Genomic DNA, 23,010 nt, shown 5'->3' on the forward strand with positions numbered 1-23,010 from the left:
ACTATTTTAATCTCTCTCTTTGTTCTTTTTAACATTGACATTTGGGAGTAGAAAATGTAGCCTAATTATAGTTTTAATTGCATTCCATGGTATATATAAGGAGGGTTATATTTCTATTGTCTTTTAATATATTGTGTTCTTGGCTTCTGTCATTCAAAAAAAAATAGTTATTTAATGTTTTTGAGCAATTGGATAGCTTTTAATTATTTTTGTATTATATACTTCCAAAGTCATTATATCATATTAGGAGAAAGTCGTGTAGAAAAAACTTGACTTTTGTTTAACCAAGAATATTTAAAAATGGATGCTATTATTTTTGTAAAATATCTCTATATTCTTAAAAACAATTTTATCTCTTATTTTTAAAACATTTTTTAACTTCTGTTAAATCACTTCCAATTAAACATGGAACAAACTCTTTGATTTATTCTGCTGCTCAAATATATAATTTATTTATCATAGAATTCTTTGCCTAACATATTTTTTATAATAGGGTGCAAAGATTCTCTGCATCTAATTATTTCAGAGAGTCAAAGAAGCTAGACTCTGATCCTGGTTTATCTTTAATCTGCTGCAAAGATAATTGGGCTCAAATTATTGCACATCTCTGGGCTTAGGTTTTTCTTGTTTATAACATAGAGAGTTAAATAAAATAATACCAACATTTCCTTTTGACAACAGCATTCTAGGAGAGCTTACAGTGAGGCTTACATTTACCAGCAGGCATATCTTCCCCCTTCCTTTCTGCTAGAAGGCAACCCTTTCAACCAAGTTTCACCTGATAAAAGAAGGGAAGGAAAGCTCCAATAGACTCTAAGAATCAAATGCTGTCCTTAGAAGGAAAAGGAGTCCTTTCTTCTAACTCCTTAGACATACACACTCACACATGCACACACCCAACACATATATCATATACGATATGATGTCGGAATGTAAACTTTTCAATAATTGGTCAAAACGTACCAATTAAGAAATGTGTATCCTAAGCAGCCGGCAAATATTTGATAAAAGGATTGTTTTCTTTACTTGAGGACTTTTGTCACAAGCAGAGGGGACCTCAACAACCTATATCTCCGAAGCAATGATGCTGATGAGGCTAAGCATTGAAGGGATCAAATGGAACAATCACAGAGAAATGCCAGCCTCAGAGGGAATAAACAGAATCTTCAACTTCTACAGCTAGGCTGACAACACAGCATCTCAGCTGGATTTTATGCAAGTCATTTCCACAAAAGATTCAGACAGAAGCCTAGAATTGGGGCTTCTCAGGCACCTGAAAATAAGATATTTCTCCATGGATTGGGAATATTGAAACAATATGATTTGAATTCGTTTCAGCTTATAACCATATATTTGCTATGAAACTATCCAAAGACACAGGTTAAATGTACATGAGTAAGAAAATGGGAGACTTTTCCAGACCTATATAATTGGACCATGTAAAAGACAAGATAACTTCTAAGATTCTTTCAATCCTAAGCTGTGCAATAAAAAGCAAGCAAAAATTCACTAGCATGCCAGGTATCATACCCTGGATTTAACTCAATCATACTAGACCACTTAACCTAGGAATTCCAAATGAAATTCTTGACTCCCAGGCTCTCTGAGATATCCAGCATGTCAGACCATTAGCCTTAGAGGCGTGCTTTGGCTTACCCAAGATCTTACAAAAATTAAAGACTGGAATTTCAACTACCAATCTAGGGCTTACATTTCAACATTCTCTCTTCAACTTAGCTTTCCACTGCCAGCAGGTCTTTGCCTGCAACACAAAGTGACCAATCTACTGATCAAGAATGGGTCTGAGATAGACTAGTTGGCTCCCCTGAGCCCATCACCAGCTGAAGAGAAATGGCATTTGGGGGAAACTGAAGAGGAGATGGCAGTGCCCAGGAGTAAAGAAGTCAGAGGAACCCTGAGAGAGGAAAACAGGTTCCCCTGGAATTTTACCTTGAAAAACTGGGGTAACAAAAATAAAGACCACTGCACTTTTACTTACATCAATTCCTGGATTGAAATTTTCTCTCCTCTCTGAATATTAAAATTCTATTTGGAAACCTAGCTTACACTCCTTCTCTATAAGTCTTTCTCAGACCCACCCATCTCACAAATTGGTCCATTCTCAGGACTCAAAATGCTTCTCCTTCATTCATCTAGCAGTCATGTTCACACTGTCTTGCATCATCTCACATTCCTGTTGGGTGACATCATGTAACTATTACATATTATTGCCTTTTCACATGTGTGTACCTCAATTCCTAAATTTAATTTTAACCTTCCTGAGGGTGAAGTCCATCACTATTTTAGATTTTTTTTCTCGAAGGCAGCAAATTGCATGCAGTAGGTGTTCAATATATCCTAGCCGATCACATGACTAAGGAAGACAAGCAAAGGAGAAAGAAGGAGCTGGAGGGGAAAGGTGATGCGGGACAAAAATGTCCCTCAGTAGCCGGAAGGTAGACCTGTTGTGAAGGAAAGGGAAACAAAATTCCACACAAGCTAATAAGAAACAGTACCTGATAAACAACTGAAAATGTCTGTTGAATTGAAGAAAGGCGGTAAGGAAATAACAGATGGATATAAAGGAAGAAAAGACTAAAGGAAATGATACAAGAGAAGAAAGTGGAGATGAGAAGGGAGGAGTGAGAGAAGATGGGAGAAGAGAAGATGGGAGAAGGGGGGAGAGAGAAGGAGAGAAGAATAGAAGAAAGGAAGGATGGAAAGGAAAATGGAAGGAAAGATAAAAAAGGAGTAGAAGATAGGATGAAAAGAAGAGTAGGGAAAATGGAAAAAAGAGGAAAAGAAGGAACAAAGGACAAGTCTTACCCTTGTATTTCTGGATCTTCCATTTTTATATACTCGTTCCCTTTCTATTTCCAAAATAGCTCTTGGTGTCTTAGAGGGCACCCGGCACCTAGTTCCAGGCTCGTTGATGCACCTGCATAAAGCTGTGTGTGAACCACATTCACTGCTGACTTGGTGCTTCACTGGCCAGCAAACACCATCTCCTGCAAGTACAGCACCACCGATCCTGGGAAGTCAGCCCCAGAAAAGCTGCATTTCAAGGCTCAGGGTGTAGAACTCAAGGACATTTGGGCAAAAGCCTGGGATGCCACTGGCCCTCCACCAGGAGTTACAGTGAGAGGCCTTCTCCTCTTATTAGTGCCAAGGCATCACATGACATGCTCAGCCCACCAGCTTCCTGGGCAGCCCAACAGGGAATCAGGGCTCAGAGGCTCCATGGGGTGGGGGCAGGGGAGAACCTTTGAGGATACTCATTGGCATACAGCCATGCCTCCCTCACTGCCAACTCCCTGAGGCGCTGCTAGCACTCCTCCTCCGCTCACCCCTGAAGACCCAGATGCTCAACTCAGAGTGTGCCCCCAGACAACACAGGAAGGTTGGATGCCCAAACCTTGGCAAATACACAACTCTTTGTGGTAATCCTAAAAAACAGCCTACCCAAGACGTCCCCATTTGCTCCCTTTTCCCTCTAATGGAAATGCCACAGTGTGTGAGTGTTAATGTATATATTTTTTGAAAAGAAGTTTACCACATAGAAGGCATCTATTGCTGTGACCAAGAAGGAGTTCTTGATGGGAAAAGAAGGTGTATGCTTTAGGGATGTCCATAAACCCCCGAAATCAGATGTACACAATTATGTGAATTTGATTTTTCAGGTGAGAGAGTTCATAATTTTAGCAGATTCTCCAAGAGAACTGTGGCATGAACAATATTTTAAAACTACTATTCTGTACTCCTGAGGAGAAGCAAAGCAAGTTATCAGGGGTTTGCTAATCAGGAAGAGTGATTGATTAATTTGCCAACTAAGTTTCATGAAAATGCATTTTCTAGAATTAACCTATTTTGCTAAAATGACAACTGAATTTTGAAGTAGGGACTTTCTTCCCCTAGCACCCCTCATCTTTATGTCTATCTGTCTGTGTCCACCAGCTCTACAGCCTGTGTCTGCTAGGAAAGACCGTTTAAACTTGTAACACTTCATTAAGCACATTTCCACCACCATCACAACTCTCTAAATTAAAGCAAACCAGTTCCAAATGGGCAAGACTTGGAGATGCTCTCACATCTGCCTATCCAAACTCATGCTACAGAAATAAAATGAGGAGCTTTAGAGGAGATTACGGTTTTAATATACCACATCATTGTCATGAAATTGAAAATATCATTGAAAGAATAACCAGGGATATACATGAAATATTTAAGCAAGCCCTAATACAGCGCTGCTGGGACCCGAAGAGTGATTTGATTGCTACAGAATAAAATGAAGCTTAGAAAAATCAGGGCGATGCACTTGAGCAACCACCAAAACATGAAATAATGGGAAACTCTGCTTTATCAAGAACTTTTTAAAAAGCTGTTTGCAGACTCTGCAGCTGTTAATCACCCTTCACATATGGCATGGCTGTCACCTTTACGAATCATGTTTTATCTTGAAAAGATTTTCCTTTATTACCTTTACATTTGCACATTCCTAAGGAGTTGTGAAGCAAACAAAAAAAAAAAATAGGAAAAGCTCTGAAGTTCTCAAAGCCAGGAACAATATTTACAAATAAAACAGGCAAGAAAGTGTGTTAAGGTTTTAAATTATGTCCAATTTTGTGAGACCAAATATTAGCATCTTCGCTTCCGAGCTGCAGAAACAGTCTCATCTCTTATTAAAAAAAAATTCTACACTAAGACTTTACCTTGATTGCACATGAAATCTAAGCCCACCTTGGTGAGTAGCAGAAATAGTCATATAGCTATTGTTTTAGATTAAAATTTAAATACATTTGATTCAAATTAATAGGTACAGTATTGCATCAATCTGTGACAAAATGCATCTGAAAAATAAATTTGATGAATGATGATATACATTATTGAGACATATAAAGATATACATATACAGGAATAGGAAAGGTTTACAATCATATAGTTACAGTTTGTCCATTTACTTTTAAAAACAGAACAATAAAGGCAACGGATAAAAAACTCAGCATTCAGGAAAATTCACCATAATGCTCTCCCTCGACGCAATGATGCCACTTTACTGAAATGTAATATTAGCCAAATTCATGCTTTTGATTTGCAGATCAAAAAGCAATCCCTCTGCTTTTTTTTTTTTTAATAATGGTTCTCAAAAGTTCTAATAAGAATTAGAACTGTCAGAAACAAAAAGAAAGGAACAAAGGCTGCCCTTCAGCCAAGAGGACCAGAAAAAGTCTCTTTATACAACATTCCTGTGTCTGTCTATCTGTCCGTGCCCACTAGCCCTACAGCCTGTGTCGGCTGGGAAAGGCCATTCAAACTTGTGACACTTCATTAAGCACATTCTCACCACCATCGTCGCTCTCTAAATTAAAGTCAAACCAATTCCAGATTGGAACCTGAAGGTTCAAGAGTCAGAACGCAGCACAAACTGCATCATGCCAGTGTCAGCCCCATCCTGTTCCTCTTACCCTTCTCTTCCCAAATGGAAAAAAGTAGCCTGTGTCCTGCACATGGGAGCCAAGAGTTTGTGAAGGACATTCCTCCTCCTCAGCCCCAGGTTGTTCACTGCCTGCCTGCTCTCAGCCATCCCATCCTGCCATAGAGAGTAAGTTACTTACCACAGATGGGAGGCAGGCAGGGCTGCTCCGTCTGAATCCCAGCACTCCGAAGGCTGGAGTGCCTGAGAGGAAAACTCGGGGTGCAGCCTGGGATTCTGATGTGGAGGCTGAGGCTGGGGTTCTGCTCACACCTCAGCAGAGCCAGCGTGCCTCCCTCCAAAATGTCTAAATTAGTAAATGATAACCCCATGGTCAAATCTGTGACCATGGGGTCAAATCTGTGACAGCGGACAGAAACCCCAGCTGTCTTCTCAGAAAAGGGGGGCTGTGGGAACTCCGGTTCCTGCAGGGTGGCATAGTATATGCTTTGAATTGGGAGTCAGCTACCCTACTCATATCACAGAGCATGAACATTTCTTTCAGGATCACATGGTTTACATTTTTTTTCCCTGGGGGATGCAAGGAGGACAATAAGAGCTAGGTGATCACCATCATCTCGGCCCCACCAAGCAATTCATCCACAGCTCTCCAACTCCCTAAAGAGTAACTCTGGAAACCAGTGGAAGTGTGATTTTCACCTATGATTTTGGTACATGAGTGAAGGCACTCACAGCAGCTCATCACAGGATGCTGTTAACCCTAGCCCTGCACACCTGGAACATGCCCAAGATTGCACCCACACGTGAGGAAATCTCAAACGCTGCTGAACACAAACAATAAACAGTATGTTCTTCAACTCCACCTCCATAAGCCAACTCAGAACAAGCACGAAGCATAACTTTGATGCTCTCAACTCTTAAATCCCCTTGTTTCTCTCCAGGTAAGATTCTTGATAGCACTGTGACAGCAGATGGTCATGTTTTTTGTACCTGCCTAATAATTCCAGCTGATGCTAAATGAATCTGACTGATGGTGATTCAAGAGACTGTGGCTGTCACGTTGGCACACTGAGATGCAGAGAATCAAAGGCGTTTACGTTTGCCTCATCACCTCTCTTGCTAATATTATGTAGAATGGTCATGCAAGAAGGATCCTTAGAGATTAAATAAAATACTTTGATTTTATAAATGGGTAAGTGGAACCCACACCATAAGTCATTCATCTAGAAATATATAATTATTCACGCCACAAGTACCTACTGTGTGCGAGATCCTCACAATACATAGCAACAAAGTTCTACTACTTAGCTATTTGGCCCATAGTTCATATTTCAGAATAATAATCCCTTGGATTTTTTGAAACCTATATATGTTTCCTATATAGGTTCCTGGAGATGGTCAAATAAAAATATGCTCCAAATGCAGGGGTTGGCTAACTTTTTCTATCAAGAATCAGATAGCAGGCAGTGCACATCATATGGTTGCTGTTTCAACTATTCAGCTCTGACATTATAGGGTCAAAGAAGCTATGTGCAATAACAGGTATGACAGTATTTCTACAAAACTTTATTTATGAAAAAAAGTGTGCATACTGCAGTTGATACATGTGCTACAGATTGCTGATCCCTACTCTACTGGATCTCATTTGACAATGACCTTTTTTGGGCTGTAGATTACAAGTTTCTCTTAATCAGATCTTATTTTACCTCAAACCTCCCCATTCATAGAAGTTAAAAATGTATATATAAAGGACAGAAATCACAGAACAAGGAGTTTAGGAAGTAAACTTTGTTACCAGCTATTGGAAGTATTCATAAAACACAAGAAGGGAATCGGAATCACAAATAGAACTGTTTCTGATCATCCAAGCAAAGTGGAATAGAAGTTTCGATCTAAGTAACCAAGCACCAGGCCTCCCAAATTGGATATTATCTCTTCTCCCCAGCATAGGGAAGATGATGTTCCCGTGGGTTTAGGCAGGTCCCTATTATTCCACCCCATAGAAAATAGCTGTCAATCATTTCTGCTGAGGACAGCAAGTCTATTTCCAGACTGCTTAGCTTGGCTGGCAAGTCAAATACAGGGCAGACATGGACATGTAGGATCAGAAGGCAGGTCTGGTCTTCCCTGAGCCCATTCATTCCCTGGGCAGGGGTAGGTAAGTAAGGAACAAGGAGGCCCACCTATATTCCCTGTTTGTGCCTGCTTTAGAGAAAAGGAGTTCTTAAAACAGCCCTAGCAATCTGCGAAACCAACAGGTTCATCATTTAGAGTGAGAATATGTATTGTTCACATGGGACCACTGAGTCAAAATTTGAGAATTCTTGACAAGTAACTCACAACTTTATAAAGAATAAGAAACTCAGGTCAAAGAGTTCCCAGGAGGTGGCCCCTCATGGGACAGCATGGATTCCTGCCTGATGTGACATTAAAACAAACAAACAAACAAACAAAAAACAGGAACAACTTGCCAGTACAATCACTGATGCTTGGATCTTCCTGCAAGTGCTTCTCTCCAGAAATGTATTTCCTGTACCCAAAGATGCTATACAAAAAAAAAAAAAAAAAAAAAAAATCCATGCTGCCTGAGATCAGCTGGCAGAGATCCTTCACAATGAATTTCAGCTTCTACTAAAATGCCAAACGATCATCTGCACTTTTTTGACTTATTTGGTGGTGAGTTGTGCCTGATGTCAGACATCTGGATAAAAATTTTAAAAGTTGTTCAGCAAACCAGTGATCTAGATGTTTGGTGTCAAAAAGATCAAACAGTCAGATAACTGTTTGATTCCCTGTTTTCTAACTTCTTATCCAAGGATCCACTATATCCAAATAATCACTCTAACCTCACTGCAGCAGCCCCCTTCATTCACTTGTTTCCATGAAAATAAAAGGAAATCTGAGTTCATTGATCACCGATTGAGAACCACATTGAGTTATATCAGCTCCGATTCAGTTGATTTTACTCAGTTAAACTTAATGATGCTATAAAGCATTCAGAGTCAGCCAGAGCATCAAAGTGTCTGAACAACCACGGACCATTACACACCAAGAGAAAATATCTATAGAACTTCTCATTCCCATTAGATAACTAATTAAAATGAGGGGAAAGGGCAGTATTTCCATCGTTAACCCATGATTCAGCTGCCAACATCATATAAAAGCCTCAAGCACTTGAGTCCAATTGTTCATCTTTTTTCTCTTGCTTTAACGAGGCAGCAGAAGTGATCCCTCAGCCTGCTTTCTGGGGCTTCCCTTACAGTGCAGTGTACCCAGAGGAACTCAAACACAATGCTGCTCACAAACTTTTATGAGCTATTATCTTCCAAAATGCCTTCAGCTACATCCTTCAAGGGATAATAAAGCCACTACATCTTAGTTTGGGCCGTGATTGATACTTTAATTGTTGCTTTTTAAAATAAATAAAGATTTAAATATTTCAAAAGACAGTTCCAAAGCGGATCAGCCTTTTATTTAGCAAGTCACCATCACAAGACATACAGGCTAAAGCTTAAAAGAAGCCCTTGGATTAAAAAAAAAAAAATGTTTAGGAGGAGATGAGAAGTTTCTCATCTTTGATGGCTACAAAAATTATCAAAACATATTCAGCTTCAGAGTCTAGAAAAGATGTTACTATTTGCAGCATGGGTCTGGTACAGCAGTTCTTAAAGGGTAAACTGCTTTGTTTTAATTTCTAATACAGTAAATATTGATAGATTTAATACACATGAACAAAAGCTCTTTGGGGTCTTCAGTTTGTTTGTTTGTTTGTTTGTTTGTTTTTGAGACACAGTCTTGCTCTGTTGCTCAGGCTGGAGTGCTGCAGTGTGATCTCAGCTCACTGCAACCTCTGCCTCCTAGCTTCAAGAGATTCTCCTGCCTCAGCCACCCGAGTAGCTGGAATTACAGGCGCACACCATCATGCTGGGCTAATTTTTGTATTTTTAGTAGAGATGGGGTTTCACCATGTTGGCCAGTCTGGTCTCAAACTCCTGACCTCAAGTGATCTGCCCACTTTGACCTCCCAAAGGGTTAGCATTACAGGTGTGAGCCATCGCGCCTGGCCCTGGGGTCTTCAATAATTATTAAGAGTGTAAAGCACCCTGTGGATAAAAGTCTGAGCACCTGTGTTTTAGTGGAAGGACTCTACATTTGGAGCAAAATGGTTTTTAAGGGTTTTATTTGTCTCCTCTGTCTCCCACTTGCTGTGTAATCACAGCCAATTTACTTGGCCTCTCTAGTCTTCCATTTTTTATACATCAGGCTAATCACCCTTATAATTATTTGCTCAAGCATGTCTTCCTTGCTGAAACATAATATCCAGAAGGTCAGGATTATGTCTGTTTTGTTCATCCCACATTACCAAAGCCTATCACAGCACATTACATGATGCATGATAAGGTTTCAATAAATAATCATAAACTGATTGACAGGGTGGCTGTGAGGCTTAAATAGAATAATGTGTATAAAGTGCCCCGTAAGGTACCTGGCAGATGGCAAATGTCATAGGTGCTCAGTAAATGCCAGATCCCTTTCTTTACCACTAATGCTGTTCTCAGTGATACCACAGAGAGAAAATTCATGGCTTGTCTATATAAGGTAAATATTTAAGGTATTGGTTCCCAAAGTGTGGTGTCCAAACTAGTAGCATCAGTATCACCTTTAGAAGTTGTTAGAAATCAAATTATTTAACTCCTACCCTAGACCCACTGAGTAAGAAATTCCACAGGAAGGGCCTATCACTCTGGGTTTTAACGAGCCCTCCAGGAGATTCTGAGATTCTGATTCATCCTCAAGTTTGAGAACCATGGCTTGAAGATAGTATTTTATGCCAGTAACATTTTAGACTTTCATAACAGAGAGATACCCAATACGTTGTCTGATGCTGGCAACCTAAGATCCTTTTGGGACAAGGGCAGGGGAAACGAAGTCAAATACAATAAATTTCTGCTGCTAGTCTTGTAGGGTGGAATGATTGATTTTGTATTCTGGTTGTGTTCCTGGGGCCAGTACTAAACACACCTTTCATTTGAAATGAAGCTGGAACCATCAGAAACAGAGGAAGTTTTATCTTAGAGAAACTCCAGCATAACCCTTGAGTCACCTTTTGTGGCTGGGCATAAAATTTGTGAGTAGGAACAGAGAGAGAGGAGGGGAGAAAAGGGAGAAGGGTAAATGATTCAGTAGCTATGAAAAGCATACATTTTGTTGTTGATATCTACCGTACCTTCATAAACACACTTCTAATTTTCACAGTTCCCTTGCAACACAGCAAACCACTACCATTAGGGTGATTAATTACTAATAAGCCTCTAGTTGGTGAGAGATGCCACCAGCAAATAAAGGTTGCAATTTCAGTAATTTCCAAGTGACAGCAAGCTTCACAACCAGCCTACCACATAGACACAATCATTATTCTCATTTTATATCTGTGAAAACTGAGCTTCAACAGGTTAAGCAGGGCTGAAATTCAAACCTAGGAATTCCTGACTTAAAATTTACGCCATTCGCCAATAAACAATCTTACCTATCTATATACAACACATATAATAGTCTTGCAAATATAATGGAGCACATTTGAGGTGAGGTCTATGATTTAAAGTTAATGCATAAACTACAACACACACATAGTCAAAATAATCCTTGAAAAAATCTTATAAATTTTTCATGAAGTACAATATATGTTGTAGTACAGATACAACTATGTGCAGTGGTAATATGTCTATATAACTTCATATATTAATTTGGATTATATGATAAAGAGTCAATAATCAAAATATAATAAGAATATTTTTAATAAATGAGAGCAGGTGTAGAATAGATTTTGAGTAAGTTAAAAGCATGCTTTGCCTGGATGCAGGATATTTGCAGGAATGGAGATGCACCCAGAGTGACAGAGGGAGTATCCTATGGGCCAAAAAAGTTCTAGGTTCTCTGGAGTCATATCAAGAAGTGTGATATACAGCTGCTACTTGGAAAAGCTTGCAACATGCTACAGACATGGTCATATCTATGAATAACCATTTAACAAGGAACACAATGCAGGGGCTGAAGCATAGCCAGGCCATAAGAGGATATGATAAAGAAAATTAACTTCAACTTGGAGAATCCAAGCCCAAGAAACAAAGATCATATGAAGCATGGACTGGATAAATGTGCCCTGGTCTTGGAATTGGAATAGGAATACCCTAAATTTGGTTCCTCTTCCTCCCAAGTTGCCAGTGCTTTGACATTGACCAAATTATTTATAAAACAGTACTAATAATATCTAACCCACAGAATATATACTCTTAGTGACCTGTGTATTTATATTTATATAATTAAATAATTTCATTTTTCTGCAAGATAAATGCATATTATCTAAAATAAATTAAAATTACTTTTTTTAAAAAGTACTATATCTAACTTTAAATCTTCTCAGGAAGGATGGAGAGCAAGGTTGGGAAAGTAGGAACAAAATATTTAGTGTATACATATGATGAGTCAAGGCCTATCTTCTACCTTATATATATGGTTTAATTTCCATTTTTTTTACAAATGAGGAAATAAGACAGAAAGGTTTAGTAATTTCCCCAAAGCAAAACAGCTATTAAGTGTCAGAGCTAGTGTTCAAGCTAAGTATATTTACTTTTAAAGTTTAAGCCCTTATCACAACAAAACTTAACAAATATTTGTCTTTATCAAACTGCATTGCAACCCAGTGATTTCTTGGCACATTTCCTGATAGGCGTGAGGAAGAAAGAAACAGCTTAGTTCATTCAGTCAATCGAAAGTTTTTGAGCAACTGCTAGGTACCTAGCCCTGTTTGGGGTTCAGTTGTGAGCAAGACAGAGAGAGTCCTGACCCCTTGAAGCATGAAGTGGAGAGGAAAGGGGAGTGCGGTGTGGCATGGGCCAGAGAGGAACACAGGACCAGGAGTGAGGAAGCCTTTATTCTCACTGCTGTACCTCGGCCACCAACGAGCTTGAGTAAGTCATTTCACCTTGCTGAGTCTCTTTTTTCTTATCCGGAAAATGGGAGGGGCGTGCATAATTTTATGGGATTGCCAAGTTCTCACATTCTCTTATTCCATAAGAGGCATTTATTTTCCCATCTTTTTAAAATTAAATCAGGTTAGGAGCTATCATGAGTGTTATTAGTTGCCAAAAAATCAACTATTTCCACTCTTTTCCTCTTATCACACCTTTTCTCCAACATGATTCGCCATCAGTCAAGTCACAGGACATAAATGGCACCAAGCAAAAGAAATCTGAGCATGGCTTCTCAGGAGCTCTGCAGTCTACCTGGCCAGATAACGTTAACACACATGATCAAAGGTATCCACCCCTGGTTTCACATTAGCACAATGTCGGGTGCAAAACTCCTTGACTTTTCCATTTTGACACTGAGATTTATGTCTCTAAGTTACCTGTTGAATCAACTGCTCCAAAGATAACAAAGACATCACCTCAGTCATCTTGCGACGCTTGTGGCTGCTAACATATTAAAAGCTTTCTCTGTCTTTAATTATAATGATAAAGCATTGTTTTTGGCCATTCTATTGCCCTTATTATTTTTCATTTTTGTGGATATTTGTGTGAAACACACCTTTCAATATTTTTAAAACAGAGCTCTTATTTAGATTGTTTCAAGCCCATCATTTAATGGTAAAGTTTCTTGGTTATGTTTCTACATTTTCTTCCAAATCATTTTCTGTTTAAACGAATTAAGTCAATTATTTAGGCATTTATTTCATGATATTGATGAAATTACCACATACATGGGCATGGTGCCAGTTGATTACATTTGAGAATCTCTATTAGCTCTGTTAAGAATATATATAAACCAACCCCGTCTCTACTAAAAAAATACAAAAAACTAGCCGGGCAAGGTGGCGGGCGCCTGTAGTTTACCCCAGCTACTGGGGAGGCTAAGGCAGGAGAATGGCGTAAACCCGGGAGGCGGAGCTTGCAGTGAGCCAAGATCCCGCCACTGCACTCCAGCCTGGGCGACAGAGCGAGACTCCGTCTCAAAAAAAAAAAAAAAAAAAGAATATATATTAACCAAATTGCCTGCTGAATGAGACACCACCCTTCCACTTCTCCCTCAAAATTACCTTCTGTCCACCTGCTTCCTTGAAATACAGGGAGAGGAAAATCACCTTAGTGTAACAGGACTTATAAAGGCCCAGGCCCTTTGAGGCAAACCAAATGTCTCCTTTATCTCTTACCCAGCATCATTTGTTCATCTTTCTCCTCACACTTAACACCACAGTTTCAATGTTTCTTTTCACCTGTCTGCCTGCCCCTCAAGTTTTTATGTTTATCCCCAGTGCCTCCCACAGCTTTTGACATAAATGCTGCAACCAATTATTATTCAACAGATAGATGAATGAGACTCCTCTGCTGAGCAGGGAGGGGTAAGAGATGGGGAAAGGGATAAGAGATGGGGGAAGAGGCCCATTTAAAAATAAAATGGTGATAGCAAATAATAATCACAGTGAACCCGTGTTAAGCTCCTATTGTATGCCAGGCATTGTATATATTATTGCTAACCTTTAACAAAAAGGAAAAATGGTGAAAGTAATTTTTCTCTTCTTACAGATCTGCACTTTCAGTAAGGTAGCCACTAGCCACATAGGAGCATTAAGCACTTAAAATGTGGCAAATCTCAATTAAAATGTGCTATAAGTATAAAAATACATGCTAGATTTCAAAAATTTAGTACTAGAAAAGAAGAATGTAAAATATCTCAATAATCTCTATATTGATTACATGTTGATTTTTTAAATATTGTGTTAAGTAAAAGATATTATTATTATTTAAAAAAGAACAGGATGAAGTTTGGGGAGAACTCCCAAGAGAATGGGCACAGGAAGTAGCATTTATCTATCCACTAAAATGTCAGACGCTTCTAAACACCTCACATTTACAACAATTACTAGCCCCATTTTCCAGATCCTAATACTCCGGTTAAGTGATTCACCCAAATACCTGTATCTTGAAAACTGTAGCCCAGATTTAAACCAGGTATTTCTGGATTCAGAGTTCTTCTGATAACAGGTCCAAATGTAAGGAAACAAAGGGCAATCAGACCCCAAAAAGGCCTGTCACGAGGAGTTTTGAGAGCAGTCAGACTGCCCAGTCACGGAGCAAGCTAACCAGGCACCGGAAGAGACCACCAGATGCTCAGGGCAAAACCTTTTGTCCCCTCTCTGCAGCGAGGCAATCCAGGCGGGAGGGTCAGATGCACCTGGGAAAACCAATACCCCCAGGCCACGTCTTGGGGTTGGGTCAAACTCCGTTCCTTATCCTAGAAGCCCTGCTTATGGGTCCCGGAGGTGGACTCCGCCGGTGCTCTGGCGCCCTCTAGCGATTGTCCATTCTAATGCCAGCTCCCTCTAGTTCATCCTTCTAGACTCATCAGCTCCTAGGGCTTGCCCTGCCCTGGACCCCTGCCAGCCTGATTTTGCTGCTCCTCCATCTCAAGGTGCAATGAATTGCCCTACAGAGGTTTTGGATATTTTGGATAAGAAAGAGGTCTTCTGGTCAATAAACCTTAAACCTGAGGTTTCTAGAGTTAATCCGAAATACTGTATTTTCCCCCTGACATTTCCAAGGAGAAATTTCTCTAGTTTCCTAATAAGGAAAACAAAGTTAGAAATACCGTAATCTGAGCCAAAGATGTAAAAGCAACATTTAAGAAAGTTTGTTCTCTTTGAATGAAGTTTTAATTTAAAACAGAATAAAGGATTCCCCTGTGTGTTCCTGGAACTATAAACACTCATAAAATCTCTTTGTTTACTTTATCGACTCAGTTGTGACATTTAAAATAGAAAGCTAAGTCTATGCATGAGCAATTTTTTACAGAACATGCACATTAACAGAGATGGCTGCAGACAATGACTTTGTACAAATTCAATCACATTTATTGGGTAAATATTGCACTGACTCCAAGAGACAGCAATGTAATAAGTCCCAAGCCTACTCCTCCTAATACTCTAATGGAGGTGGGAGACACCCCCGCAATCATCCCTAACTCATACTTAATAAAGATCAGCAGTGCACACGGTGCCAGAGATTGGCGCCACCACTGTAATTATCTCCAGGGAACTTGAGTTTCTTTATGAGGTGAGTAATCAGAAGGGTTGTTGAATGAGTCTCCTGATTTTGAGAAGCCACTTATTTGAGCTTTAGCTTCCACATCTGTCAAATTAAATTGCTAGAGTCAATAGATGATCCCCAAGCTCTCTTCCAGTTCTGAGAGTCATAGAACATGCACATGCACAGAGATGGCTGCAGACAATGACTTTGTACAATTTCAATCACATTTATTGGATAAATATTGCACTGTTGAAAGTTACGGTTCACAGTTTAGAGATGAGTCCATCACAGATCAGCTTAAATGGGCTCCCCTTCCAGCCCTATGACTAAAATAATATTACTGGAATAAAGTTTCCCAAAGAAGGCATCCTTATCACTTTATTTTCAAGACTTGCCTTCCAACCCTCAATATTTTCTGAGCTAAAAGCTGATGGTTCTCAAGAGGGTTTCCAAAGAATACAGCAGACAAATAAAGGATGTCCCAGGATATGCCGATTTAGGAGAAAATATATACAATATATCACATATATTTAGTCGTTCATACAGCAAACAGAAAGCTCCCACATAACTGCAGTTTCTAGTACAGAAAAAAGAACCCTGAAAGTATATGTTGGCACTGCTATGTTTTTATCATGCAGTCACAAGTTTAGGAGATACTCACTGCTTGAGTTTAACACTAATTGAGGCCTTACTATAGACTGTCTATTTCAAATGACATAGAAAAGATAATGCATCTTACCTAACCCATTTATTGTGCTTGATTTTTGGATTTACCATCAACCTTCACATAAATACTTTATCCAAAAAATGGAGTGTAACCCCAACCTAAATTATTATCGTAATATGCTTCCTTCAAAATAAAATATTATAAGATTTTGGAGATATCTTAAAAAGAATTAAAATCAGTAATATATTCTTTGCCATCTACATTCAGTCAGGAGAAAGGCAACTCTATTATTATATGTTGGAAGATCAGTTTTAATGCACCAAAGAATGGTCTTGAACTATGTGACATTTTATTTTGAATGCATTTAAATTTTTCTATTTTGATGTTTTGTGAATCTAGTATACTGGCTACTGTTGCCAAGGAAATATGACTTTGGGTTACTGCATGGATCTGCAGGGGTTTTTGTTTTTCTTTTAAAATATTAACAAGACAAAAATGAAAAGATAAAATATGGAACACAAATTTAGCTCTTTCTCTCTTTAAAGTGCATGGAATACAGATCTTCTTGCACATCACTGATTTAAAAATACAAAGATGCATGAAGTGATTTTTCCCAACTAGTGTAGAGACTTTTACCCAATTAGCCAAGTTGATATCATCATTCTTTGTTCTGGATTCAGCCCACTCTGAAAATGTGCGGCACTGATTACACACAACACTGACTGCTCATCTTCAATAAGTTTGTCTCTAAATGAAAAGATCCTTTCTTTATGTGGATAAAGGTAACATAATGGTCTATGGTGTTACAGTTCAAAGAATTTTCAAAGTGAAGTCAGAAGAAAGCATGGTGCAAATCTTATAAATGTGTTCAGTATTAATTCCAAAACATTCAAATGCATATGAGAATAAAGATTCCATCATTCACCCATTTTTTGGTCTGTGATTGTTTCCTATAGTCAGTATAATCTCAAGGCTTTAAGTCATAATAATGGGGTCAAATCATCTAATTATTAAAAAGAATCAAAGCCTTTTTCTATTTTTTTTGAATATTACATAAAACTTCTCTATAAACAGATAACATCTTTACTTCCTACTAACTGAAATGAGGTATTTTTAATTAGAAATACACAAACAGATTAAGACATACTTTAGAACAAACACCTTTTAATTAAAACCTCTAAAACTAGGGGCCCCTTAAGACAAACCAATAATTCAAGCAAAATGTCATGTTGCTACTGGAGACCTGGAGATAAACAGGAAGTCTTTTAATTTCTTTTTACAGTTAAGAAACAACTCAGAGCAACTATTTTCAAAGAAATTCTAGTAAAGCAACTATCTCACACTGGGAAGTCACTGTACCCTATCTGTGCCTTCTCCCAGTCAAATATGCTGGGCCTGTGTCCGGGAGAATAAAAACAAGGCTAACCACTCACAAGAAAGGCATAAGTTTGATGACCATGGGAGTTTTTACTTGTTAACGCATAAGTAGAGGTTTGGTTCCATTACAGGCAATCTCTTCTCACACAATCCTACAAAACTGCCCAGGATTAAACATCTACTATTGCTATAGACCAATATATCCTTTTATGTAATGTTAATGGAAAAATCACCTCATTCTGATGTGTTTTGAGTTTGATCCTCTAAAACCATAAGAATCTTCCCACGAGAGATAATTGAGAAAATGTTGGCCTTTATTAGTAGGCACTATTAACACAGGTGTTCTGACTGCATTTTCCAACCCTCCCTCTATTTTATGCACCTCTCTACATGTGAGAACCTTTGACTAACTCTGAGTCTTGACCTGCCAGAGTGACTTTGTCAGTCTCTCTTTAAAAATGGGAATAAAATGAGTTCAGCCTAGAAGCAGCAGCTCAGTAAGGGAAATGAAAATATCAGAAGTTATCTAATCACAGCCATAGCCATGCTGAGCTTCATCTTATCTTTTGGTTAATAAAAAGAAATGGGACCTTCCTAAACTTGAAGGGCATCAAATTAAGTTTTTGCTTGCCTTTGGCTTTTGGGAGGATATGCTATGTGGTTTAACCAGTGCATACTAACTACAAAAATTGGCATGGATTCAAAACACCTATGTCATAGGAAAGTGGGTGTTTCTTTTTTTGTTTGTTTTGATATAAAGCAGAAAATAAAACACAAAGGCCTTTGAGAATAGGGATTGTTAAGGGAATAGAAGGGTAGGGAGAAAAGAACACTTTATTTGAAGTTAAGGTAATTGTGTGTGTGTGTGTGTGTGTGTGTGCGCGCGCGCGTGAATGAGCAGGGTTTAGCTTCATTTAAAGAGAACACATTAAAGTACTTTGGACGGCTCAAAAGGGCTGTTCAGGAAACAAAACCAAGTGAGCCAGGAAAAACCGTAACAGTGCTTTTAAAATCCCTGGCAAAGCAGCAAGAGGATGAAGAGTTGGTTTTGCATAGTTTTGAATACAGGATGTAAAGGTGCTGAGGCACCTTTTCCCACAAGTCACTGAAATCCTGTGAGTGTGTGTGTGTGTGTGTGTGTGTGTATGTGTGGAGAGGGAGGGAGAGGTTCTCAGATGTTTCTCTTGCAAAGCTTCCCAGAGCACTCTCCCTTCCCCAGCCCGCCGTCGCTTTACTCTGCTCACCTTTCCCCCCTCCACTTCCCAACCCCCCACATCAAGCCCTTCATAAGTTTGCGCCCCTTGGATCATCTCTGCCGCCTGTGAATTTTCCCTGGAGCCTGGCAGGTTCTGGGGCTGAAAGCCAGTCCTCCAAAGCGCCCTAGGGCGCCCCGGGGGCGCGGTCAGATTTGGAACATAGAATGGGAAATAGGGTCTTAAAGCCCACCTACTCCAAGATAAAGGAGGAACATTTTTCATCAGGGTTTAGCCAGCTCCTCACCGGATGATAATCAGCACTCACTTGACTTGGCGTGGACCACCTCCTAATTGTCTCCACTGGATTCAGCCCCTAACAGTTCTCGTGTGTCTGTGATACCACGCGGGGTCGTGAACTTACTCAGCTGTGGGTTGGTTTCAGTGGTCCCTCTAGTCCCGTCCCCCGTCCGCCGTCCCCCGTCCCCCTTTCCCCCTGGCTATTTTATTCAACAGAGGAGGAAGCGCTGAAGGACTGGGTTGAATCAAAGCACTTGCAAGCCTATTCCTTAGTTTTTAACACTGAGAGTCCCAGAGGCAACTAAACATTATTAGAACCTCATTGTAAGAAGTGTGGGGGAGGAGGTTGAGAGGTTGAACCCAACCGCAGCCAGGTCAAGCGATTGGAAGGGACTACAATGTCCCACAGCTTTCTCACTGTCAGAGAAGAAGCTGCAACTTCAGCCAGAACTCCCTTCCCCTCCCCTTCCCCGATTTTGAAAACGGTACCCCGTCTTCCGCCTTCGGGACTTCCCTGACCTGCTCCTCACCCGCGCCCTGCTGTCCCCTCCCCTCCGCGGTCTTTCTCCCCAACTCCATTCGCCCCACCCAACCTGGGCGAGTTGGGTGGATGTCAGAAGGCGAGAGGTAAGGGATGGAAGTTCCTTCAGATTAAAGACGTTGCTTGCTGCTGCTTTTTAAAACAACAACAGCAAGGACAAACAAGCAAATGTGAGCGAGAAGCAGTGCATCTCAAAAGTTGGTCTTGCTATACAGCAGCCCCAACAGACTTTGCTATCGCAGCGCCCCAGGAACACAGGAATGAGGAGTTGGCATTTCCTTACCTGGGTGTGCCAACCTCGAAGAGTGGAGAGAGAATTCAGCCCGGGACCAGGTCTGTCCCGCCCCCAGGATGCAAAATCCGACTTTGAAGTGGAGGTGGTTGGTGGTGTAGTTACGTAGTGGTGTAAGGGGCGTCGCACCTCCTTCCCCTCTCGTTCTCCGAGGTCAGTTTAGCAGCAGCGGCTGGGAAAGGTGCTGAGAGCAGAGTTTGGTCTCTCCGGAAACCCTGACTCCATTCTCGGTGATGGGGGTGGGGGAAGAGGGTGAAAATGTTGGAGGAGGCAGGTCGGCTCTCAGTTAACTCAGAGAGTAAAGAGGAGAGTACTGAAGAAAGAGGGAGGGAGTGGAGTGGAGCGAGGGAGGAAGGAAAGGAGGATGGCAGAAAGACACGGGGATGAGCGGGTGGCGGGGAGATGGCAGCTTCTCACAGAGAGATTTCCACCTTCTGACGAAACCCATGCACCCAGCAACCCGGCAAGAGACTAGTTCCGAAACCTCCGCGCGAGCGCCCCCTGGGGGTTGCTAGCGGAGACAAACATTGCCCCGGGAACCCGAGCTCAGGGCCCCGCCCAGGCCTTGGCGGCGGCGCTCTCCATAGTCCTGCCGCGCCCACAGTCTGGGCTTTCTGCTCAGCTTTGTCGTTCAACTGGGCTCCTGGGGACACTTGATTTAGATCTTCAAGTGCTTGGTCTCCATCTCTACTCTACGGTGGAGCGGTCATATCGCGGCGGGGGTGTGGGGGGAATGAGAGTTACACTTTTTGGCACATACTAAAGACAACTTTTTAGATGGGTGCTTAACTGTCACCAAAAATGGTAAAGGTGTTGCTCATCTCTGTATCCTCTTGTGTCTACAAAAGTGTCTGGCATATGGCAGGAGCCTGGTAATTATTTTTAGTAAGTAATGCATGAGTAAATTAATGGACAAAGAGTATTTTCTTCGTCTCATGATGCGTTTCTGAATACATCTACCTTACAACTAAGATAAAGAAATACTTAGGGAGTACCCATGCTTAAAGATAGATAAAAATATGTTGTCTCATGTAAGGGATAACCACCTCCACATGTTATAAAGCACTTTAGAGAGAAAGTATGGCCTTCCTATTTCAAACATATTCATATTCAGACAAATGAACTTATTCAAATACAGGGCATTATTTCTGATTATGTCTGCTACCATAGACAAACTAGACAACTAAATTCTGTCTGCACACTGGTGTTGTCAGACTCACAAATTGGACTTTGGAATTAATGAAGTAAAGTGAATGACGGTCTCTTTCTGACATTGGGATGGTATAGAGTGTGTTACATCTAACATGGAGGGGAGATGGAAGGTCTTCCTTCTCACCCTATTAAGGGGATATCTAACAAAGCCTCTCTTCAGGTTGGAGGGGATATCAGCCAAAATCTTTTCACTAATTGTAGAGCTCTCAATTTCAAAGTCCAGAAAAAGAGAAACAATAGGGTAAGGAGCAGGACCCCCTCTTAATTGTTCTGTAGAAGTAGTCAGAAAGATCTTTGATAAACAGAGGGACAACATTCTGACAGAATACAAATAACATTTTTCTTCCTTCAGTCACCTCTAAAGCCTTTCTGAAATAGGATAACACTAAACATGAACCCTGGAAAGGACCTCAAGGAGCTTCTCTGTACACTGAAACTACCACATAAATCCTTGGATTTGCTTTGATTGCAAAAACTTGGGTCACATGGTTATGCATAAGTCAATCATTGTGACCTTTGGATATGGAATTACACTAATAGGCCAGGACTTCCACAATGTCTGGGAGCATGTGATGTCTTCTATAGCACTCCTGGAGCCAGGATGGAACCCCACCTGATCTACACGCATTGAGAGTGAGACATAGGGACAATTCTCCTAGGGATATTCAGGGTCCTCCTACCAGGAAAGGGGAGATGGATGCTAAGCAGGCAAAACCAGTGTATGATTACTAAATATGAAAATGTTAAGTCCAAAAACATTACTTCCAGGTTTTGTTAAGGGGTAGCCTCAGAGATGAACTCAAAGTTTGAGTTGGATTGAACTTGCAAAGATGAATGAAGAAGAAGGAAAAGTCATTATGCATTTCTTTGCATGTTAATTGTATCCTCTAAAATTTAATTTCTATGAAGGTGAGTGATATGTCTGTTTTGTTGTCTTGTTCATGATTATAACCCCAATGCCTAGAAAGGTGTCTACCACCTAGTAGGCAGTGAACAAACATTTATAAAATTAAAAATAATGTAAATACCTTAGGGACCATTCAGCATAAACTTCTTATATTACAGGTGAGAGAAAAGGAATTAAGATGTGCTGAGCATGTACTATTTCTAGGCAATCTGTTAGGCACTCTACTTACCATCCCATTTAATTTTTACAACAACCTGCCAAAGAAAGTTTCACTTTATCTACAAAAATAAATCCAGGATTTGGGTGGTTAAAATGACCAGACCAGGGAACACAATTAGTTAATGGGAGGATAGGGGTTGTTCATTGAAGCAGTCTCTAAAGGGGCAGCTAAGAATGAGTGAACACATGGACCATAGAGAAGAAGTTATAGAGTCAACGCTCATAGGGAAAAAGAAAAACAACATAGTTATCTTTGGCCCTACACGTTAAAAGCATAGATACACAAACTAAACACAATGCTACAACTTGTGACAAATATGGTTTCCTTTGCCAGCAGGCTTCAGCTCCCTAATTAGAAACAAACAGTTGCCTGCTCGCCAGTGTGCAGAAAACATGTGCAGCTTTATGCCAGAAACTTGGAATTTTTTCTCAAGGCATGACACCGAAGGTAAATTCAAAGAGGCTTTTTACAGGGCACATAAAGCAGAATTTACTCCCACCTCTTATATGAAATCAACAGCTCATCTGTACAAATAAAGATTTGTAACCAGCTAATAATCCATGTTTTCAATCACTGCCTCCACAGCAAGTTGCCCGCCAGCCACAGTCCCCTCAACAATTGTAACATCAAAATCCCCTTGTCTCTATCACTCACCTCCTCCCAACTCTCCTTTTAATGGATTCTGAGCTGCTGGGTTCTACAGCCATGGTCAAATTTATCTAAAGCCAAGCCACAAAGTCACTGTGGCCCTGGTGTTCCCAAGTTGCAAAGGAAGCTTCAGCTCTGGG

At 40.3% G+C, this 23,010-nt stretch overlaps 1 protein-coding gene across 1 annotated transcript in view; it reads right to left on the reverse strand.

Moving 5' to 3' along the window:
• The window catches only part of CPNE4 (copine 4), a 505,143-nt gene extending 484,755 nt beyond the window's left edge, over positions 1–20,388 (reverse strand). The window contains exon 1 of the mRNA XM_050777959.1: positions 19,875–20,388. The gene's annotated coding sequence lies outside the window, so the exon portion shown is untranslated. The remainder of the gene's footprint in view (positions 1–19,874) is intronic.
• Between the last annotated feature and the right edge of the window lie 2,622 nt (positions 20,389–23,010).

Source organism: Macaca thibetana, chromosome 2, assembly GCF_024542745.1.
Source record: "Macaca thibetana thibetana isolate TM-01 chromosome 2, ASM2454274v1, whole genome shotgun sequence".
Lineage (NCBI taxonomy): Eukaryota > Metazoa > Chordata > Mammalia > Primates > Cercopithecidae > Macaca > Macaca thibetana.